Genomic DNA, 19,482 nt, shown 5'->3' on the forward strand with positions numbered 1-19,482 from the left:
CGTCACGCGCTCCCATCATGCTGCCTTGAGAGCACACGCCGAGGCGGTTTGTACTCGCTGCCCCGCCCCGTTCTCTTTCGGTCTCTTCCTGAATTTGCGGAAATCTGACTGGGCATCCGGCATGTCAGTCAAGCCCCTCCCGGGACAGCTGGAGACTGATTGGATAAAATATCCGTCGGTCAACTTTAATTCGAGATTTCCGGACTCCGATTGCTCAGATAGTGCATCAGTCATACCTCACAGCTCTTGGCGCCGAATGATTGGCTTGTCTCCCAATCCGTCACACACTCCCCTTTGACTCCTTCTGAAGGTCTCACTCAGTTAGACCAGGCTCCGCCCCCTACTATGATTGGAAGATAGCCATGACTGTCAATGATAAGTACCGTGCCCTCCTTTCCCAGCCACCTGCCCCAGCCTACCCTGTAGAGGAGATATAACTGGATGAATGCGGTGTCAATCACTCAGTTCGCAATTCCGTCTGCTTTCCTTCCCCACCCCCACGCTGAGTCCAAGGATGGCTGCTGCTGACACCCGCATGGGCCCCTCCCCAACTCTGCGAGTCCCGCCCACCGCGATGCTCACTCCCTTGCCTTAGCCCTAGATCCGGCCGTGTTCTCCTCCTCACGTGCCCCCCCGTGCGATCTCCGCAGGGCGCCCGGGCCCTCTCGCGCGCGGTGCCTGCCCTGCCACAGCGAGCTCGGCCCCTTCGCGCCCCAGCTGTTTTCGCAGCGCCCATGCGGCAGGGGCGCTCAGTCCGCCGGACGCTAGGCGGTTGATGGGGGCCTGTTCAGCGGGGGAAGTTCCCCAAAGACCTACTGCAGCCGGGATCTCTGGGACCCAGAACCAGTCCGGCACTGGGAGCTGGCACATGCGGGAAGCGGAGCTGCCCCGGGGCCGGGAACCAAGCTCTGCGCGCATAATAGCCATTGTTGCCCTCTAGTTACTTGGGGTTTAACCTGCTCTGCCGGGGCGGGGGAGGTGCCCAGCTGTAAGAAATGGCTGGCGTGCCACCTGGCTTCTCCTTCCCCTGCAAAATGCCTGGGTGTTTTCTGCTTCAGTGCCAGCTGTGGCCCTTACTGGTTCATCTCAGTGTGACATTCACTCTGAAACCTAACAATGACCCTGTACCCAGCAGCAACCTTATTTTCTGTTTTGTTAGTGATCACTGGGGGCGCAGGGACATCCATTCAGTATGCTTTTCCATTGTTGGAGGTTGGGTGAGAATCTCTTTTATTGGACCAACTTTTCCATTGTTGTTGGACATACCGGTGAGTACTGGGAGGCAATGGAAACAATTGTGCTCTCTCTATATCCATCTAAGGTGACCAGATGTCCCGATTTTATTGGGACAGTCCAGATTTTTGGTTCCTATTACCCCTCACCCCCGTCCCGACTTTTCACACTTGCTGTCTGGTCACTGTATATCCATCAGTTTAAAAACCAAGCTGCCCTTTCATCCAGGCCTCAGTACCTGTTCTCTGACTGGATTTCCCACTCTGATGGAGGTAGGGTGACCAGATGTCCTGATTTTACAGGGACAGTCCCGATTTTTGGATCTTTTTCTTATATAGGTTCCTATTACCCCCCACCCCCGTCCCGATTTTTCACATTTGCTGTCTGGTCACCCTAGATGGAGGGGACAGAAATGCGTTGGGGCAGGGCTTTCCCCTAGCCCAGAAGTTGGAGAGAAAGGATGAAAGAAATGACAGGCATTTGAGTTTACTTCCTCCGAGGAAACATATTTGCCAGCAGTTCTAGTTTAGCAGGATCTCATCCAAATTTCTGTCCTTGGTCCTACTATTTTCTTGTTCTTCCCTAGGGATTCTGATAGGTTGGAGCCATTCTTGTCCCTCCTGTTCTCATTGCCTGCTGACAGTTTGTTTGCTGCGTGGGTCTCCCTGCTGCAGCATAGTGGTGAGAAGTAGCAGGATAGTCATCCAAACAACCCTAGCCAGCAGGAACCATCCCATCCAGTGATGAGGGGAAGGAGATGAGAAGGTTGAGGAGGAGGGGCAGAAGGAAAACTCATGTCTACCATAGATCACAGGAGCCTGCAGAAATAAGGGTTGAAGAGAGGAGTTCCCTAGTGGTTGGAGCACAGCTGTGCCCCCAAAAGGTTGGGCTACATCAGGTTGCAGTTTGGTCACTGTCAAAAGGCTGAGTTCCTGCCGAGGACACAACTGTCATTTGTTTTTCTTTGTATAAGAGACTAAATAATTGGATTTACTGTCAACTGCCCCTGGCAGAAAAGGAACTTGTTTAAAAACAACACACTCTGGTTAAAAGCCACCTGTTATGAATACAGTATATCTGTATTCACCTGTGCTACTAACAACACCTTTGGTGACCAAAACAGTGATTTTACAAATCTCATGTACTTTTTACTGCTCAGGCCTTTGAATCACCTGTTAAAAATGCAATCACCTTACACAACAGCAAATAGATAAATCAGGTTCGCTTTTAATTCTAGTCAGTTTCCCTTTGGTTCAAATCCCTAAGCACTATGCAGTTGTATTTGGAGAGCAAGCACTGCAGGAAATCTTGAAAAAGAGCGAGAAAAAACTATGACAACACATTGCCACATCCATGACATTTCCCAATGTGGGATTTTGTAAAATCTCTTTTCCAAAACCCAAATGTTTCAGCTTATGCTACTTTAAGGCTATTCCAGCCTTGCAACATAGTGACATTCTGCCTCTTGCAGGCACAGGCAATGGGCTGGGCAGCTAGAGACATCTGCAGGAACTCAACCAGCATTCCTCACAGGGACCCTGGACATGCATGTCAGAGTAACAGTTCCATCACCATAAGAGAGAGCAAAGGCTGCTCCACTCTGCACCTAGACAGCGCTGCAGGGTGTGAAATGGCACAACAAGGACAGCAGCCTTTCATGGAGGGAGAGGAGGTGACATTCGAGGAATGTAATGTTGGTGAAAGGTGCCAGCAGTATAGCCCTGGAGACTCTCCTCTCTGCATCCAAAGAGCAGCACAGGGATATCCCATACCAGTGTGCCCCAACCCTGTGACTTGAAGGGACCTCCTTGCAGAGCTGGCCCTATGTTTTGTCAGGCTTTGTGTGATAACACGTGACAGCTACATTTCGCCCCTTGCCAAACTATGGCCATGTCCCACATCTCCATGTGGCACCAGAGTGGACTGATTTCAACCAAAGTGATTTAAATCAGCAGGCAGGAAACCTTGATTTAAATCTATTGTAATCATGTTTTTATTTGTATTTTTAGTTACTTTCCTAAGGAAACATTGATTCTCATTAGTTGGTAACCATTAAAGTAGGTTGACTTTCAACTAAATACAGCCTCGCCACTAAATTTGGTGCTTCTTTTTGCTAAGCAGGAAGACACGCTATATCTATAACCATTTATTTATGCAAGTTTATAATTTAACATACATTCAGATTCTTACTTTTTAAATGTATTATTTTAGAAAATGGTGAACAGTACATTTCTTATTTACTGGATGATTTTTTTTTACTTGTGCTTTGTGTCAAGCTTTATTTGAATGAAAATTCAAATTAAATTAAAATGCACAAAACAGCATTTATTATTAAAATAAAACTACCTTACAAGTGCAGGATGCCTGAGGAAAAAAAGCATATCAAAATTTAAAACCTTTTAAAATGTGGTGTTGCAGCTGTGGCTGGTCCAAGGATATGAGAGGGACTGGGTGGATGAGGTGACGTCTTTTATTGGACCAACTGCTGGTGGTGGAAGGTACAAGCTTTCAAGCTATACAGGACACTGGTTTCCTTCCCCAGATCTAAAGAAGAAATCTGTGAAGCTCAAAAGTGCATCTGCCACCAACAGAAGTTGGTCCAATAAAGGATATTATCTCAACTACCTTGTCAGTAGACAGAAGGTGGAGCCACAGTGCCATGCTCCTAGCTAGGCTGGAAGTGGGGGAAGGGGTTAGTTCATGTGACATCTACCACAAATATCTCACTATAAAGGGGAATCAGGGATGGTTCTTTGGCTGCCAGGGTGGGTTTGCATGCATGAAGCAGGGCCCTGTGCAGACACCACAGCTGCTGTTGCTTCTACTGGCAAAAAGAGAGTCCTAACAAGAGCAGAGGTTTCTTCTGTGCACCTGCCCATGGAAGCCTCTTATCATGGCCCATGTGCTGAGGTACTGGAGTGCAGGGAACTTTGCTGACCCACCCCTTCCCCACATGGCTGAGCTGTTCCCCCTGTCTGCACCATGGCTGGAGCTAGGAAGAATACAGGAGAGATTCCCTATTGTGGGGCACTTGGCAAGTCAGTTCCTGCATACAACTGGGCATTGACCCATAGGAAAGCACTAGATCTATCTGAGCCAATACACTGTCTACACAGAGGATTCCCCCTGTGCAGTGCCAGAAGCATCCTGGCCAACAATGCAGCACTGTGCAGAGTCACAGTCCAGGTTTTCCCATGATTGTCTCTTTTTTTAAGTAGTTGTCCTGGGAAATCTGTGAGACAGCTCAGTACACGTTGCCAGCTGTCCAGATCTAGGGGCGCAGGATCATCCTGGATGTCGCACTCCTCCCTCAGGCCACCCCTGACAGCATCCAGCAACCCCAGCTCCTCTCCCAGCCATGGATCCTTGCCACAGAAGAGAGGCATTTGTCTCTCCTAAACATAAACTACAGGCAGATGCCGCTAAGCTGTTGGCTAATCCCTTGGGAAACATAATAGCTGAGATGATGGGGCAAACACCAGCTTGCACAGAGAGGCTTGACAATGGACTACAGCTGAGGCTGCTTCTGGGCCCTGCCACATCCAGCTACTGTGTCTGAACTTAATAATCCTTAGACTACCGAACCTCAAACTATGCAGCTGCATCCAGCTCACCAGACACTGCTCTCAGGATCTGATTAGAGCCATGCAGTAGTAGGCCCAGCATGTGCGACATATTGCTGCATGGGGCTTGTCATGCCGTGTAAATAGACAGTGACGTGGAGTCCTGATAACTCTGGTCTACAATTTTTGAGAAGTCGTCTGCTTCAGAGATAAAATGTGCTATTGATTATGTATTTTGATGTGCTGAATTCAAATATGACAATTAAAACAACTGATTGGCTACTGTTTCTAAGATATTTAAGTTTTTACATTTTATGTCTATGTATATTGTGTAGATAGTAGAGTTTTAATCATAAATTGTAAACCTAGGTCTTTTCATGTGTTTATGGTTGCTTTACATGATAATATTTCACCTGTCCTGTTTATGTAACACTTTAAAAATCAGCAAAAGGGTTATATAAATAAAATTTATTATGAAACAAAAGGCAAAAAACTATTATGTACATAGTTTAGTCCTATTCAGTGTCTACTCGGCGCTTCTTGGCTTGTCTCTTGTATTCATTAAATGGAGCATCTCTTGTCACTGTCCAGCAATAGTCTGCAAGCACTGATGGGCTCCATTTGCCCTGATAGCGTTTTTCCATTGTTGCAATGTCCTGGTGAAATCGCTCGCCGTGCTCATCGCTCACTGCTCCGCAGTTCGGTGGAAAAAAATCTAGATGAGAGTGCAAAAAATGTATCTTTAGTGACACATTGCAACCAAGGCTTTTGTATGCCTTGAGGAGGTTTTCCACCAACAACCTGTAGTTGTCTGCCTTGTTGTTTCTGAGAAAATTTATTGCCACTAACTAGAAGGCTTTCCATGCCGTCTTTTCCTTGCCACGCAGTGCATGGTCAAATGCATCATCTCGAAGAAGTTCACGAATCTGAGGACCAACAACGACACCTTCCTTTATCTTAGCTTCACTTAACCTTGGAAATTTTCCACGGAGGTACTTGTAAGCTACTTGTGTTTTGTCAATGGCCTTGACAAAGTTCTTCATCAGACCCAGCTTGATGTGTAAGGGTGATAACAAAATCTTCCTTGATTCAACAAGTGGTGGATGCTGAACACTTTTCCTCACAAGCTCCAATGACTGTCGGAGTGGCCAATCTTTCTTGATGTAGTGGGAATCTCTTGCACGACTATCCCATTCGCAAAGAAAACAGCAGTACTTTGTGTATCCAGTCTGCAGACCAAGCAAGAGAGCAACAACCTTCAAATCGCCACAAAGCTCCCACTGATGTTGGTCATAGTTTATGCACCTCAAAAGTTGTTTCATGTTGTCATAGGTTTCCTTCATATGGACTGCATGACCAACTGAAATTGATGGCAAAACATTCCCATTATGCAGTAAAACAGCTTTAAGACTCGTCTTCGATGAATCAATGAACAGTCTCCACTCATCTGGATCGTGAACGATGTTGAGGGCTGCCATCACACCATCGATGTTGTTGCAGGCTACAAGATCACCTTCCATGAAGAAAAATGGGACAAGATCCTTTTGACGGTCACGGAACATGGAAACCCTAACGTCACCTGCCAGGAGATTCCACTGCTGTAGTCTGGAGCCCAACAGCTCTGCCTTACTCTTGGGTAGTTCCAAATCCCTGACAAGGTCATTCAGTTCACCTTGTGTTATGAGATGTGGTTCAGAGGAGGAGGATGGGAGAAAATGTGGGTCCTGTGACATTGATGGTTCAGGACCAGAAGTTTCATCCTCTTCCTCTTCCTCGTCTGACTCAAGTGAGAATGATTCTGGTGCATCAGGAACCGGCAGTCCTTCTCCGTGGGGTACTGGGCGTATAGCTGATGGAATCTTTGGATAATGCACAGTCCACTTTTTCTTCTTTGACACACCTTTCCCAACTGGAGGCACCATGCAGAAGTAACAATTGCTGGTATGATCTGTTGGCTCTCTCCAAATCATTGGCCCTGCAAAAGGCATAGATTTCCTTTTCCTGTTCAACCACTGGTGAAGATTTGTTGCACAAGTGTTGCAGCATATGTGTGGGGCCCATCTCTTGTCCTGATCTCCAATTTTGCAGCCAAAATAAAGGTGATAGGCTTTCTTAACCATAGTGGTTATACCGCGCTTTTGTGATGCAAAAGTCACTTCACCACAAACATAGCAGAAGTTATCTGCACTGTTCACACAAGTACGAGGCATCTCTGCTCACTTTGGCTAAACAGAAATGTGTCCCTTTGCAAAATCAAACACTGACAAATAAGAGAGCACGAAACTGTATGATTTCTAGAGCTGATATAGGGCAATTTGTGCAGCAGAGAGATGTAAGCTTCGTTATGATTGCACCATCCATGACTTCTAGGAATAACATGATGCAATTCATATCATGTATGATGCAATACCAGCTTCAGATTGCATCATTCATTGTTTTGCCTAAAAAGCAAGTACTGTCCAAACCCAGTCATAGATTTATTCATAGATCCAGTCAAAGATGTATTTTAGTCATTTCTGGTTTAAATTGAGATCCCTTCCCTTTATAACTCACTTATCCTCCGCCATTCCCAAGTCAAGGGTAGTATATACTGACCCAATAGCATATCTTGAAAACTAGAGCCAATCAGCAATTTTGAGCATAATTTTCGTTCTTAGTGACCCAGAATTAGTAAAGTTTGACTACATTTATTTCAGAAGCATTTTGGCTGTAGAGCAGTGAACACAAACCCCATGATGCAGCATCAGGGTGCCCTGGACTGATTATTTTGTGAGATGCCCAGAAGCCACAGGAACAGAATTTATAATAATGATACAGGTGGTAATAATGATGAGGCTTTCTCCAGTGCCATTTGGTAATGAACTGGCTACTTTGCAGCTCATAACTCCTGGCACACCTGTGTAGGCTCAACCCCTGCCCCCCGGAGCAGGGGACCAGTTTGGAAAGCTCCTCTAAGCAGAGCAGATACTATCAGCAGGGATCAGAGCAGGAGAGACAAGGACCCTACACAGAGAGCAATTACATTGAAAACCTGCCCTTGTGCATGTGAAATGAATAGTTCATGTGACTAATTCAGACTGCTGCACTGAGTTCACCACATGCCGTCAGACAGTGCCATGCCTATAAAAGTGGAGATACACCACAGCATTCACCTGGAGGGCAGGCTCCATGAGCTGCCACCTTACTATTGATACAGGAACTGCCAGCAGAGCCCAGTCCAGGAGCAAGTGCCATACTCAGGAGATTGTTTGAGGGCTGGGATCCTCCTCACAAGTTTGTCACCAAAGGGTAGCAAGGTGCTTCTGGCTAGAGGACTATTTTGAGGTGGATAATGTGTGTGTTGGAATTTATCCATGGTGTGGCTTCCTAGGGCCCTTACTTTCAGCTGGAAGAAAGAGAAAAACTTGAACTTCAGAGGTGTGAGGCAGCCAATCCTGGAGAAAGGCTGACTAGAGTGAAGAAATGGGGTGGATTTGGGGGTAATTAGCAGGTGTTGGGGCACTTTGAGGGGTCTGGCGCTTGGGACCTTTAGGGCTGGATTTTGTTAGTGAATTTCTCATAATGACACTGAGGCTAATGAGTCTGTGCTAGTGAAAACATTTGCTAATCCTAGGAAGTAGAGTACAATGGGGCTAATGGCACACAGCTACTGCATGCTATTCCAATGACACTGAGGTTGGTTTAACTGAGACTCACAACAGAGACTTGAGCCAAGTTAGTAAATGAGCTGCCACCTTACTATTGATACAAGGCCTGGGTGGGTGGAGAATCCAGAGGAGTGTCCCAGCACTACCTAGCACTGGAACCTTACTCTGTACACCTGTCTGCAAGGCAGTGCCAGCGCTAGGCATAATCAGACTAAGCCATTGCTTAGGGCCCTAAGCAGCTCAAGGGGGCTCCCATTCGCTTTTATAGTATGTGTTGTGTGTGGGTTAGGGCCCCCAGTGGGGTAGCACCGCCTCTGCTACAGGGAAATTGATGGTATGGTTAAAGCATAGAACTGGGACTCAGGCCAGGTCTGTTCTGATCTAAGCTGTGCCACAGACTCACTGTGTGGCCTTGGGAAGGTTACTTAACCTCCAAGAATGAGGACAATGCTCCTTTACAGTGGTGGTTTTTTTTTGTGGCATGCTTTGTGAGCCTTGAACAGAAAGTGCTCTTTAAACACACAGTGTTCTTTTGTACACACCCAGTGCCTCTAGCATTGTTGCATGTACCATGTGCTGTGTAATGACAGGAGACGACTCAGTGTTTCTCACACTAAACCATCTCTATATTAAGAAATGCTTTACAGAGGTGCTGCAACTGCAACTAGCATTCAAGCCATGTGCTCACAGACTGATTTCCTGCTGCCTCCTCCAAACATTTCCCTCCTATAACCTGTGCTCCATCCTTCAGGTTCCAGGCAGGTTGCTACAACCATCACCTACAAAAGTTCACTTGAATAAGGGCCCTGTTTAGGGGGACTTTATAGTTTAGGCTTTGTCCACACCCAAACTTGCACTAATCTAGTTAAAATGGTGCAAACCCCTATATGAACACTCTTGAAATGGTTGAAAATCAGCTTATCTGCATATCTGTGCAAGTTTATGTGTAGACAGCCACAAACATCTCTGACGTTTCTGCTGAAGCAAACCAACAGTGAGTATGTGAATGCCTTTTTATCTCGGCAGGAACTAGAGAATGCTAGTTTCACATCTGTATCCCCTCTATTCATTGTTGTATTGATTTAAGTCTCTCCCTGTTTCTATTGCAATACTGGTAAATGGCAGAAGATTTTGGTGGCTCCTAAATCACCATAGAGGCCAATCAAAGGCCATATAACGCTATAACATTAGATGTTTCTCTATGTTATCCCAGAATATCCTTTAAAGACAAACTCAAGGCCCAACCTTGCAAGCCCTTCCCCATACAAACTCTCCTTACTCACATGAGCATTTCAGTCATGTCAAAGGCACTGCTTACATGAGTAAGATTAGTCACTTGAGTAAGGAATTGTAGTGTCATACGTGGCTTGTGGTACAAATGATACAGAGTAGTCACTTCACCCATGACTGAAATGCAGCTACTTCTGTGGTGGGACTCATCAGCTGTTTCACGACACAGAGCAACACCACATAACAATTTAGGTTGGGAAGTGAAGAATATTATATGCAATTGAAACTACTATGGGGGATAGCTGGGGAGGGAGGGGGGTTAAGGCAGGTGGAATGTTATTTATCAGAGTTGGAATTTGGCCTGACTCTATTCACTAGTTATTTGAAAAGTACCTCAGCAGTTTTGATCCCTGTGATTTTCAATCTCAGCCTGATGGATGAAGCATCACAGCTCCTGGGCTCAAATACTTGTCAGGTTGTTTTTGTTCAAATTTCTATTAACTTGTAACTTTCCTCCCTCTGTCATTATTACAAACTAATTATTAACAATTTTCTCTGTATAAAAATAGCCATGATCCTGCACATTTCATGTGTCAGGAATCCAAGCCAGATAAAGAACAGTTCAACCATGCAGATGTGATTTCTGTAGAGGGAGCTGGTGAGAATTCACTGAGCCAAACTCAGCAAGGAAGCAGAGGTAAAATGAGCCCTTCAGACTCTTCTGGGATTTTAGTTTTATTCTCCCCTCCCAGGTGTGGGAATCTTGCCCCAAGAACATTCCATAGATGCCATTCATATTACATATCCTCCAGTGCATGCCCACGGCTGCTAGCTGACTGGCTGGTAACCAGTGCAATTCCTCACCCAGGCTGCCTGGGTGATGACTGATACAAGTCCCCCACTGGCCACCCAGCTAGCTACTAGCATAATTCCACTATTGGGTGCCATCTGAAGACAAGCAAACTCCCCCTGTTGGGTGCCCTGCATGATTTCTCATCTCCTGGCCACCAGCAGAGGAGCAAGCCCTGACCAGGAATGAATGGTGACTCTGCACTGCTCCCCATTTCTGCAAAGATGCTCCACGATCCAGAGAAGGTGGCAGCCACTGGCTACCTGTTCAGTGAGTAGTGCAGCTCACCTCATGAGTGGGGCATGGAGGGGGGGCACATGTACCCATACTGGCTGGTATGATCGCTACCCCCTACCTCCCAAACATCCACATATTACCACCCTGCTCTACTATTGCCTGACCTGGATGTGCTTCTGAAACCAGGAAAACGTAAACCAAGGGCAGGAGAGTCACAACTACACATGCAGTGCGAGGGGCAAAATGATACATCAGCTCCAAGGCAAACACGCTGAACAGTATACTACTGCCTGCAGAGGACTGCCTGCAGAGAGCAGTACGAGGAACAATGGCGATCCTGCAGCATAACATGACTGCACTTCCCCAGAGGCAGGAGAGCAGCTTTATTTTTTGCTGTGTTTTATTAGCATTTCACACATATCTTTTTGTAATCTGGTACCTACCTAACAGGCCTCACCTAACAAAGGGCTACACACAAAAGCCACGTCTGCCTACAGAAGCTGGGCCAGGGGTCTCTGAGAGCACTCGACCTGGGGTCTCTGACTACCAGAGGGATGCAGACAGTGTATTTATTTTGTATTTTAAAATGCTTATAACCATGGGGCCAGAGTCTGCTGTCAGTTACACTGCAGAAATCAGGAGCAACTCCACTGGATAGGGTTACCATATCTGAACGTTCAAAAAAGAGGAGACTCCATTGGGGGGGGGGTAGCCCTAGCCACTCCCTCCCACTTCCCGCCTCCTGACAGCCCCCCCAGAACCAGTGACCCATCTAACCCCCCCTGCTCCCTGTCCCTGACTGTCCCAACCCCTCTCCACACCCCTGCCCCCCTGACAGCCCCCCCCGAACTCCCGACCCATCTAACCCCCCCCATTCCCTGTCCCCTGACTGCCCCCCTTCTCCAACTCCCTGGCCCCCTTACTGTGCTGCTCGGCTTAGAGCAGGTGTCTGGCTCCGCTCCCCAAGGAGCGCCCTGCCCCATCCCGCCCGAGCGCTGCCGAGCAGCGTGCTGAGGCTGTGGAGGAGGAGGGAAGTGGGGGAAGGGCTCTGGCCGCCGCTGCCAGCCCCGCCGCCGCCGCGTTTCCTCACAGGCGCACAGCCCCGCCCCCCAGCGCTGCCGGGCGGCGTGCTAAGGCTGCAGGGGATGGGGGGAGCCGGGAAGGGGCTTTGGTTGCCGAGGCCCCAATGCGAGCGGTGCTCGGCCGCCATGTCAGCCACTTTTCAGTCAATAAATAGCCGACCGGGGGGAAATCCCGGACATTTTTAGTTTTTTAGAAATCCCCCCCGGACAGCTATTTAAAGAGCGAAAAGCTGGACATGTTCGGGGAAACCCAGACGTATGGTAGCCCTACCACTGGAGTACCACCAACACGAAACTGAGGAAAGTAATACTAGGCCCAAGGCCTAATATTGCACCACTGAGATCAATGGCAGTTTTGCCACTGACATCAGTAATCACAGGATGAAGATTTAAGTGCTTTCCTATCTGACAGTAAACACATCTGTGGCGCTGGGCGAGTATGGTGCTAATACCATGAGAAAGAAACGACCAATGCAAAGCAAACTATAAAGACAGCATGAACCCAACTGGGAGCCTGATCAACTTCTGCTTTTGGGGCCCGCCCAATGCCTCCCTGTTTGTGCTGCTCCTGTGGTGCAAAGGAGACTTAAAGCTGCCGTAAGGCAGCCTAGGGTAGGGAAACCTCAGATGGCATAGGACTGGTTACACCAGCCCTTCTTGACCCCACAGATGTAGAGGATCTTTTGGGGTAGGCTGGGGCATGTCAGGGGGGAGAAGGAAGCAATTCCAGTTTATGTGGCAGCCCGGGGGGACCTTTATGTGCCAAAATGAGTCAGTGCAGCCTCAGGATTCCTCTAACTTGTGCTGCAGCCTGGTATGGATCCTCCAGGTGAGGAGATCATAGAGGGAGCATAAAAGACTGATGCACCGTCCCTTTCTTGGGAGGCGCTGAGCATGGCTCTGGTGCACCAGGGAATCTTCCCAATTTTGGCTTGGCAAATGGCTCAGTGTTCATAAACTAGCTCTTCCTCACAGCATTTTTAAAACCTGGGATGGGGATAATTTGCTTTGGCTGGCTAGAGCTAAAACCCTTTTAACACTCAGACATACAGAGAGAAATAAAGATAAATATGTCTCTAAGAAACATGCTGGAGAGGGTTGGGGAGAGCGTAGAATAAAAGGTACTTTCCTCTGGATCTGATGGAACATCCCAGTGCACAGGCATGCTGGGCATGGATTTAAAACCCCATCATGGTTGTAGCAAAGATGATGCCACTTGGTCATGCTCTGGGGGCCCCGGGTATAAAGACTGCACCATAGAAAATCACTCACACCCCCTGAGATCAGGATTCAGGCTGGCAGGATCAGATTAAGGCATAGTCTCTGTAGGGTTGCACGGAGAGCCCCAATCCCTAGAGTCATAGAACAGGAGCAGCCAGCTCCTGAGCACCCCCTCCACAGCCAGACTGTTTTGCCCCTTCAGGGCCCTTTAAATTCACAGGTCAAAGGTAGCTCAAACAATCCCCACAAGGGGGCCCACTTATTGAGTCCTCAGGTGTGTATTAGCTCCCTAGGCCCCAAGCCCTGCTAGCCTCTCTTCCAATAGCCCAAAAGAGCACAGAGGCTTGGAAAAGAGAACACAAACTCTCCCAGCCGTTACCCAAGTTTCACGTGGGCACAGCCCCGCCTCCCTGAGGGTCAGTCTGTCTGCTTCCCAGCACCTCTTCCCTGGAGTTTGCCCTTCTCAGACAGTGCTCTCTCCCTGCCAACTCAGGGCCCTGCAGTATCTGTAGGCTTGGCTACACTTTACTCTCTTCGCTGCACCTTCCTGTTTCTTTTGTACTGGAAGCCCCATATTCCTCTCAGGTGGGGCTCGTCCTGGAATCAGGGCTGACTTAGCCCCAGGCTCTCCAGCCCTTGGGGCAATGCACCCCATTCCAGGTCACAGGAGGACAGCAGGATAACAGCTTTCTTTAAATCATAAACATAGCCCATCTGGGTATGAAGAAATGCTTGAAAATATGACTAGAGTGTCATGGAAGCAGCAATATCTACCTGAGTTGCAGTGAGGATGAAATACCAGCTCTGGGAGGTGTGACTTACCCCATTCCTCCTCCTGTGGAGTACTAAGCTCTGAAACCTGCTCTGGAGGCCCTGCCAACACCAGCTCAGCAGAGGACACTCTGTGGTGTGGACCCTCATTGTTGGGTGGTGTCAGGAGGGAAACCCTCCTCTTCCCAGAGTCCTCTGCTTGGGTGGGTGGGGGCTGAGTCCTCCCTCCTCCAGGATGGACCCAAGTCTGCCTGAAGATAGGATGTGGGGAGTTACATCCTGCTGAAATAGTGGGGACCTATTTTGACAGCTCTAGTGTGGATGGCCTCTGTCGTGACCACCCTAATTAGGGGTGGGGCCACTGTGCACGGGCATGGCTACGGCACACATGTGTCGCCAGGAGGGTGCCCCTGAGAGGGTGTCCCTAGCTCCTGGGCTTGCTTTAGTGTGGCTCTGTAAGCTGCCAACATTTTGGAAGAGACGGGCAGGGCCGGCTCCAGGGTTTGGGCCACCCCAAGCAGCCAAAAAAATAAAAAAAAAAGCCGCGATCGCGATCTGCGGCAGCAATTCGGCGGAAGGTCCTTCGCTCCGAGCCGAATTGCCGCCGAATAGCTGGACCTGCCGCCCCTCTCCGGAGTGGCCGCCCCAAGCACCTGCTTGCCAAGCTGGTGCCTGGAGCCGGCCCTGGAGACGGGAGGCCCCCGGCCATATGCCATTGTTTGGACAGTCTGGGGTCTTCTGCTAATGGAAAAGCTGATGGATGGTCGGAGCCAGGCGAGGGAAGTTCCATACAGTGCTGACCACCATGTCTAGACTATGAAGAGGGCAAGCCAGAGGAAACAAATTAACCTGGGAAATGGAGGGATTTTCTTTTGCTGTAAAACATTTACAGCCTTTGAGCTGCATTCTAGTAGTAATACATGGGGAAAACGACGGCTGCTAACCATCAGCTCCTGTGTCAGCTCCTACTTTAAAGATCCTGACGGTGCTGTAATCTGACCTGAAAAGCTACATTTTTTTGACACCGTTTTTTTCTGGTATCTGTTTGAAATTCACAAAATACAAAGCAAAAGCATCATCCCAAGAAATCGGACATGATCTACCCATAATGCAACACTGTCTCATATTACTTTCAGTGGCCCAATATAGATCTCCAGGTACTGAAACCTATCTCAGGTGTAGACTAAAGTGAAGAAGTCTCATTCTCTAGGAGCTGAGGACGAATTAAAACCTAGTGGCCAACACATGACAGTTGTCCTTACAAATAATTAGGAAACCTGGAACTCCGGCAAAGGGAAATCAAAATACAGACTCTAATTTGAACACAGATATTTACAGTCTCCCCAGATAAGTCTTGAGTGATGGCAGCTTTCAAAGAGCGCTGGTGTTATTAATCAGCAAAACTCACTAGCCCATTGCCTAGTACGTCCAGCTCAGGAATCTGGCCAGCGGAATCTCCCTGCTTAAAGAAGGAGCAGAATGGAATCACTATGGTACTAGAACGCCAAGTGGGCCCAGCCCTGCCTGTGCTACAGGCAACTTTTCTCCCCAGGTGGGGAGAACAAGGAGGGTCAGGGGACCCAATCAAGCCAGGACGAGACTTGGGGAGAGAAGATGCCACAGATGGCTGTTGGCAGATGCCTGCAGACACTGTAGAGTTGTAAGGAAGTTCCTGGGGAAGGCTGAAGGCAGGAGAGCAGCATGGTGGAGTTAGAAAGCTCCTATAGGGGTCCCTGCTGGGAAACCAGACCACATCCTAGGCAAGAAGCCGAAGAAGACAGACCCTTTGGATGGAGAGGCTGGGCCCAGTTGGAAACATTGTGTTCATTGTGGACTTGTAGGGGAGACACACGATCGAGTTCTGTTCATAGAAGACGTCAGTTCCCCTCTGTGTGGCAACAGTAGAGGGCAAATCAAAGGGACCAAGGAGAAGAACAGCCCAAGCCCTGGAAGGACAAATTAGGAGGGCCGGGTGTGGCCTTTAGGGCCACTGGAGAGTGTGTGAACGATTATATAAATTAGACTCCACCCAAACAGGGGAATTTTGTTTTAAATACTGTGGAGTTTACTGAGGGGGCCTGACAAGGGGAAACCGAGGCAGAGATCATAGAGCCAACTCCAGCCACAAGGGGGCACTCAGGAGGCAGCCACCCTGCTACAACAAGGAATCATTGTGGCAGGTCACAGTTAAAATTTTTTTGCTCCTTCTTCCTTCTCATGCCAGTGTACGGATGGCTCTGAGATCTATGCCCATTATGCTGGGCTTCCATCATGTGAGAAGTGGTCTGCACCACTCCAGGCTGGGGGTGCTGCTGCTTCCCACAATACAAAGAGATTTGTGCAGAGCTGTTATGAAACCATTTTCTTCTGAACCCATGCACCATGGATCCCAAGGACAGAGCCCAGCATGATATTACACTGGACAGGGATACCACCCTTAGTGGCATGGGCAGTCACAATGATAAGGTGCCAGCTTAAAAGCTGCAACTACTTGGCATAAAATGGAGGAAACTGTAGCATTCTCCACCTTTAATACAGAAATGCAACCCATGGAGACTACAGGTCCCAGCATGCCATGTTCCGTTTCAACGCAGTAGCTTTGCTGGGACCTGTACTCCGCGTGGCCTGCCCACCCATATTGTCATGGCGCACGGTGTAGAATTCTATGGCCAGCTGTGATGGAATGTGTCTGCACTGAGCCCCAGCTTGATGCGGTGTAGCAATAACTCCCTGAGAGGCCTGCTCCTGGGGATTCCCATGGGGTGTGCCTGGGTGCTGTTTAGAGCTTGTGATGGGGTATACCGACCCCATGCTGGTCAACGGGGGGTTAACGAGTTAATGTGGGCTCTGGTAGCCCCACCTTGACACACCTGTGAGGCAAGTCAGCAGTGGAGGCAGGAGCTAACAAGGGAGAATATCTGACCCAGCTCAGTGGAGGGTAGACCAGGGAGGAGAGCAGACCTTTACCTCTGGAGGCAGGAGCTCCTTGGATGACTGCTGCCTGCTGCTAGCTCATCTTGAGAGGGGACTATTCCTCTATATTTCCCTGGGAACTCAGTTTAGGACCACAGCCTGATGGACTCCCCGAAGGAACAGCCTTAACCCGACTGTGGGATTATTCCTTTGTTTTAATTCCCCTTTTGTTCTGACAACCCGGGAAGGGGCAGGAGTCCTACCCAGGACCCAGTCAGAGGGTGGAGTCTCTTAGGACTGGAAGTGGAGTGGGAAAACCACTCAGACTTTGCAGAGCAGTGGCCTGGCTGAGTGCTGGGGACCCTGCCCAGAGCCTAAAGGGCATCCTGGGGAAGGAATTCTGGTGACAAGCTGAACATGCCCTAGGGAGAGATTTTCACAAGTTGCAGTAAAGTGTGAGTCCAGCCGCCTCCTTTTAGTCAAATACGCTCCCTCTGAGAAATCTGGAGCGCTCTGACAGTGGAGATGCGGCAGGACCGCAGAGCGGGCTGGGGTGGCTTTATTTCTTGCTCTGTAGGAGAACAGCGGCATTTGGTGAGACTCTGACAGTGGAAAGATTGTTACTGGTATTAACAGTTCTTCCCAACTATGCAGAATCCAACAAGTAGGGAAATGAACCAGTTTCAAAAAGTCTCTGGTTTCATTTCAATTGCATGATTCTAGAGTGCGCACAAGCAGGAGATCCAGTTACTAGAGGAATTGCAGCACTTTAATAAATAGGACAATAGTTACATACATTGTTGGTTTTGTTAAGCTACTCAGTGGCAGACAGGAGTTAGGTGACAGTGTCCAGAGAGACAAGGTGGATGGGGAAAGAGACAAGCTTGTGAGCTTACACAGAGCTCTTCTTCAAGTCTTCTGTTGTCTCTTTCACCAAAGAAAGTTGGTCCAATAAAAGCTATTACCTCACCCAGCTTGTCTCTAATATCCTGGGACCAACATGGCTATAACAACACTGCAAACAACTCATGGTATCCAGTCAGGGACTATGCAGCAAAGGTATTTGGTAATGTCATCACACCGAGCACAGCAGGTTATGTGAGGGGGAGAGAGACTGCCTTGTCCATTTTGTTCCAGAATTTTAAGCTTAAAAACACTTGTTCCCTTCATTGCATTTTCCCTTTAAACCGTCCATGCACCAGCCATGATCAGTTCCTGGGTTGTCGATGGAGCTCTGGAGATCAACCTCTTCCCAGAAATGCAAATTGTCTGCTTCCCACATGCATGAGACCATCAGAAAACACTCCCTGCTCAACACAGAAGTCATGTAGGGGGAAGAAAATCACATGAGACTATTGTTTATTGGCAAGGGACATTGATGCCTTTGATCCAGTCACCGTGCGGAGCTCCAGCTGACACTAGAGCAGACTGTGTTTCCTTGGTATCTGTTAGATGAACCAAGAATTGTCAGCTGTCTAGTTCTGCTGCTCTGTTCCATTTACAAAACAGAACCCCCCGCACAATGGACAGACATTTGGAGACAAGAATTCTCATCCCCATCCCTTGCTCAGTTCCCACCAATTGCTGATCCCACCTCCTGTCTCACTTAGGACACTCCCCAGCACCCCCAGCAGCCGGGTGAGGGGAGCCTGGCCAGGCTCCACCTGGGAGTCACACATCCCGCTTTCCTTCACTGAAGGCCAGCAGCTGTCACATGGGAGAGTCCTTTGAAAATGTTGGCAAGGCCTTCAGAAAGCTTCACCAAACCTGCCCTCCCATGCAGCTGCCTTTAGGAAAGCTCTGTGTGCTCTGCTCCTTCGGCCTGGCCTTCCAGAACAAGTTGCTCCTCCTCTGACACTTTTAGAAATCCCATCACTGCAGTGTGGGCCTCCTTCCAGCGCTCTGGAACGTGCCCTGCCTTGCCCTGCCTGTGTGATCCTGTGTCAGCTGCTGTGATTAGGGGAGTGTTCAAAGACATTTAACTTTTGGTACTGTAGCTATGAATTCCTTGTTTGCTCCTGATCGGCCCAGTTCACCTGCTGAAGTGCACCTGCCCGGCTGTCTAATGGTGCAGGTGCACCTGAGGGAGGTCCGCTGCCATGTGCTGCATGGTCTGGGCCTGTCTGGAAGAACAGCCTTGCCATGCTGCAGTTGCACAGAGGAGTGCAAGTGCCAGGATGCTGCCAAATGAACTAGGTGTGTCTGCATCCACCATGCAATGCAGCCAGTGTTTTGCAAGATGCACCGGTTATGTCAGCAGGGCTGCATGCTTCCTGCTGCTGAACGTACCATGTACACAGCATGAACCACACCCACTGGGATGCTGTTGCAGCCACCAAATGGAACACAACACTCGGGGTACAGTCACCTGCCATGCTAACAAGTGATCTGGCTACACCTGGCTCACTGCACTGCCTAGGGGCACTCACCTCCTGCGCTGCCAAATGCCTCAGGTGAAGTTGGCAGAAGGCGCACCCCAGCTCAGCTGTGGCACGCCCTGGTTGTGCTGGGTGGGATAAGCAGGCCCTAGGTGTCTAAGGGAGAACCCAGAGGAGAGATCCTATTGTGTGTTGTGGGGATGTGAAGTGTTCCATGTGGCAGCAGGACCAGCCCCAGCCCTGCAGGGTGTGGAGGTAGTTGTGAGCTAAGGCAGGTAAGGTACTCTCTGTCAGGAGTGACCCATCCTGCTCCTGCAGACTTCCCGGGGCCTGATGTTCTGAGGTGCTAAGCGCCCG

General features: G+C 48.9%; 1 protein-coding gene across 3 annotated transcripts in view; it reads right to left on the bottom strand.

Moving 5' to 3' along the window:
• Positions 1-2,725: 2,725 nt before the first annotated feature.
• Positions 2,726-19,482, bottom strand: part of SLC4A9 (solute carrier family 4 member 9) — a 69,658-nt gene continuing 52,901 nt past the window's right edge. For 2 of the 3 annotated variants that reach the window (XM_065555849.1, XM_042840765.2), the window contains one exon: positions 2,726-18,054. The gene's annotated coding sequence lies outside the window, so the exon portion shown is untranslated. Of the gene's footprint in view, positions 18,193-19,482 lie in introns of all 3 variants that reach the window. The other variant, XM_042840764.2, reaches the window with a different exon arrangement.

Source organism: Chrysemys picta, chromosome 8 (genome assembly GCF_011386835.1).
Source record: "Chrysemys picta bellii isolate R12L10 chromosome 8, ASM1138683v2, whole genome shotgun sequence".
NCBI lineage: Eukaryota > Metazoa > Chordata > Testudines > Emydidae > Chrysemys > Chrysemys picta.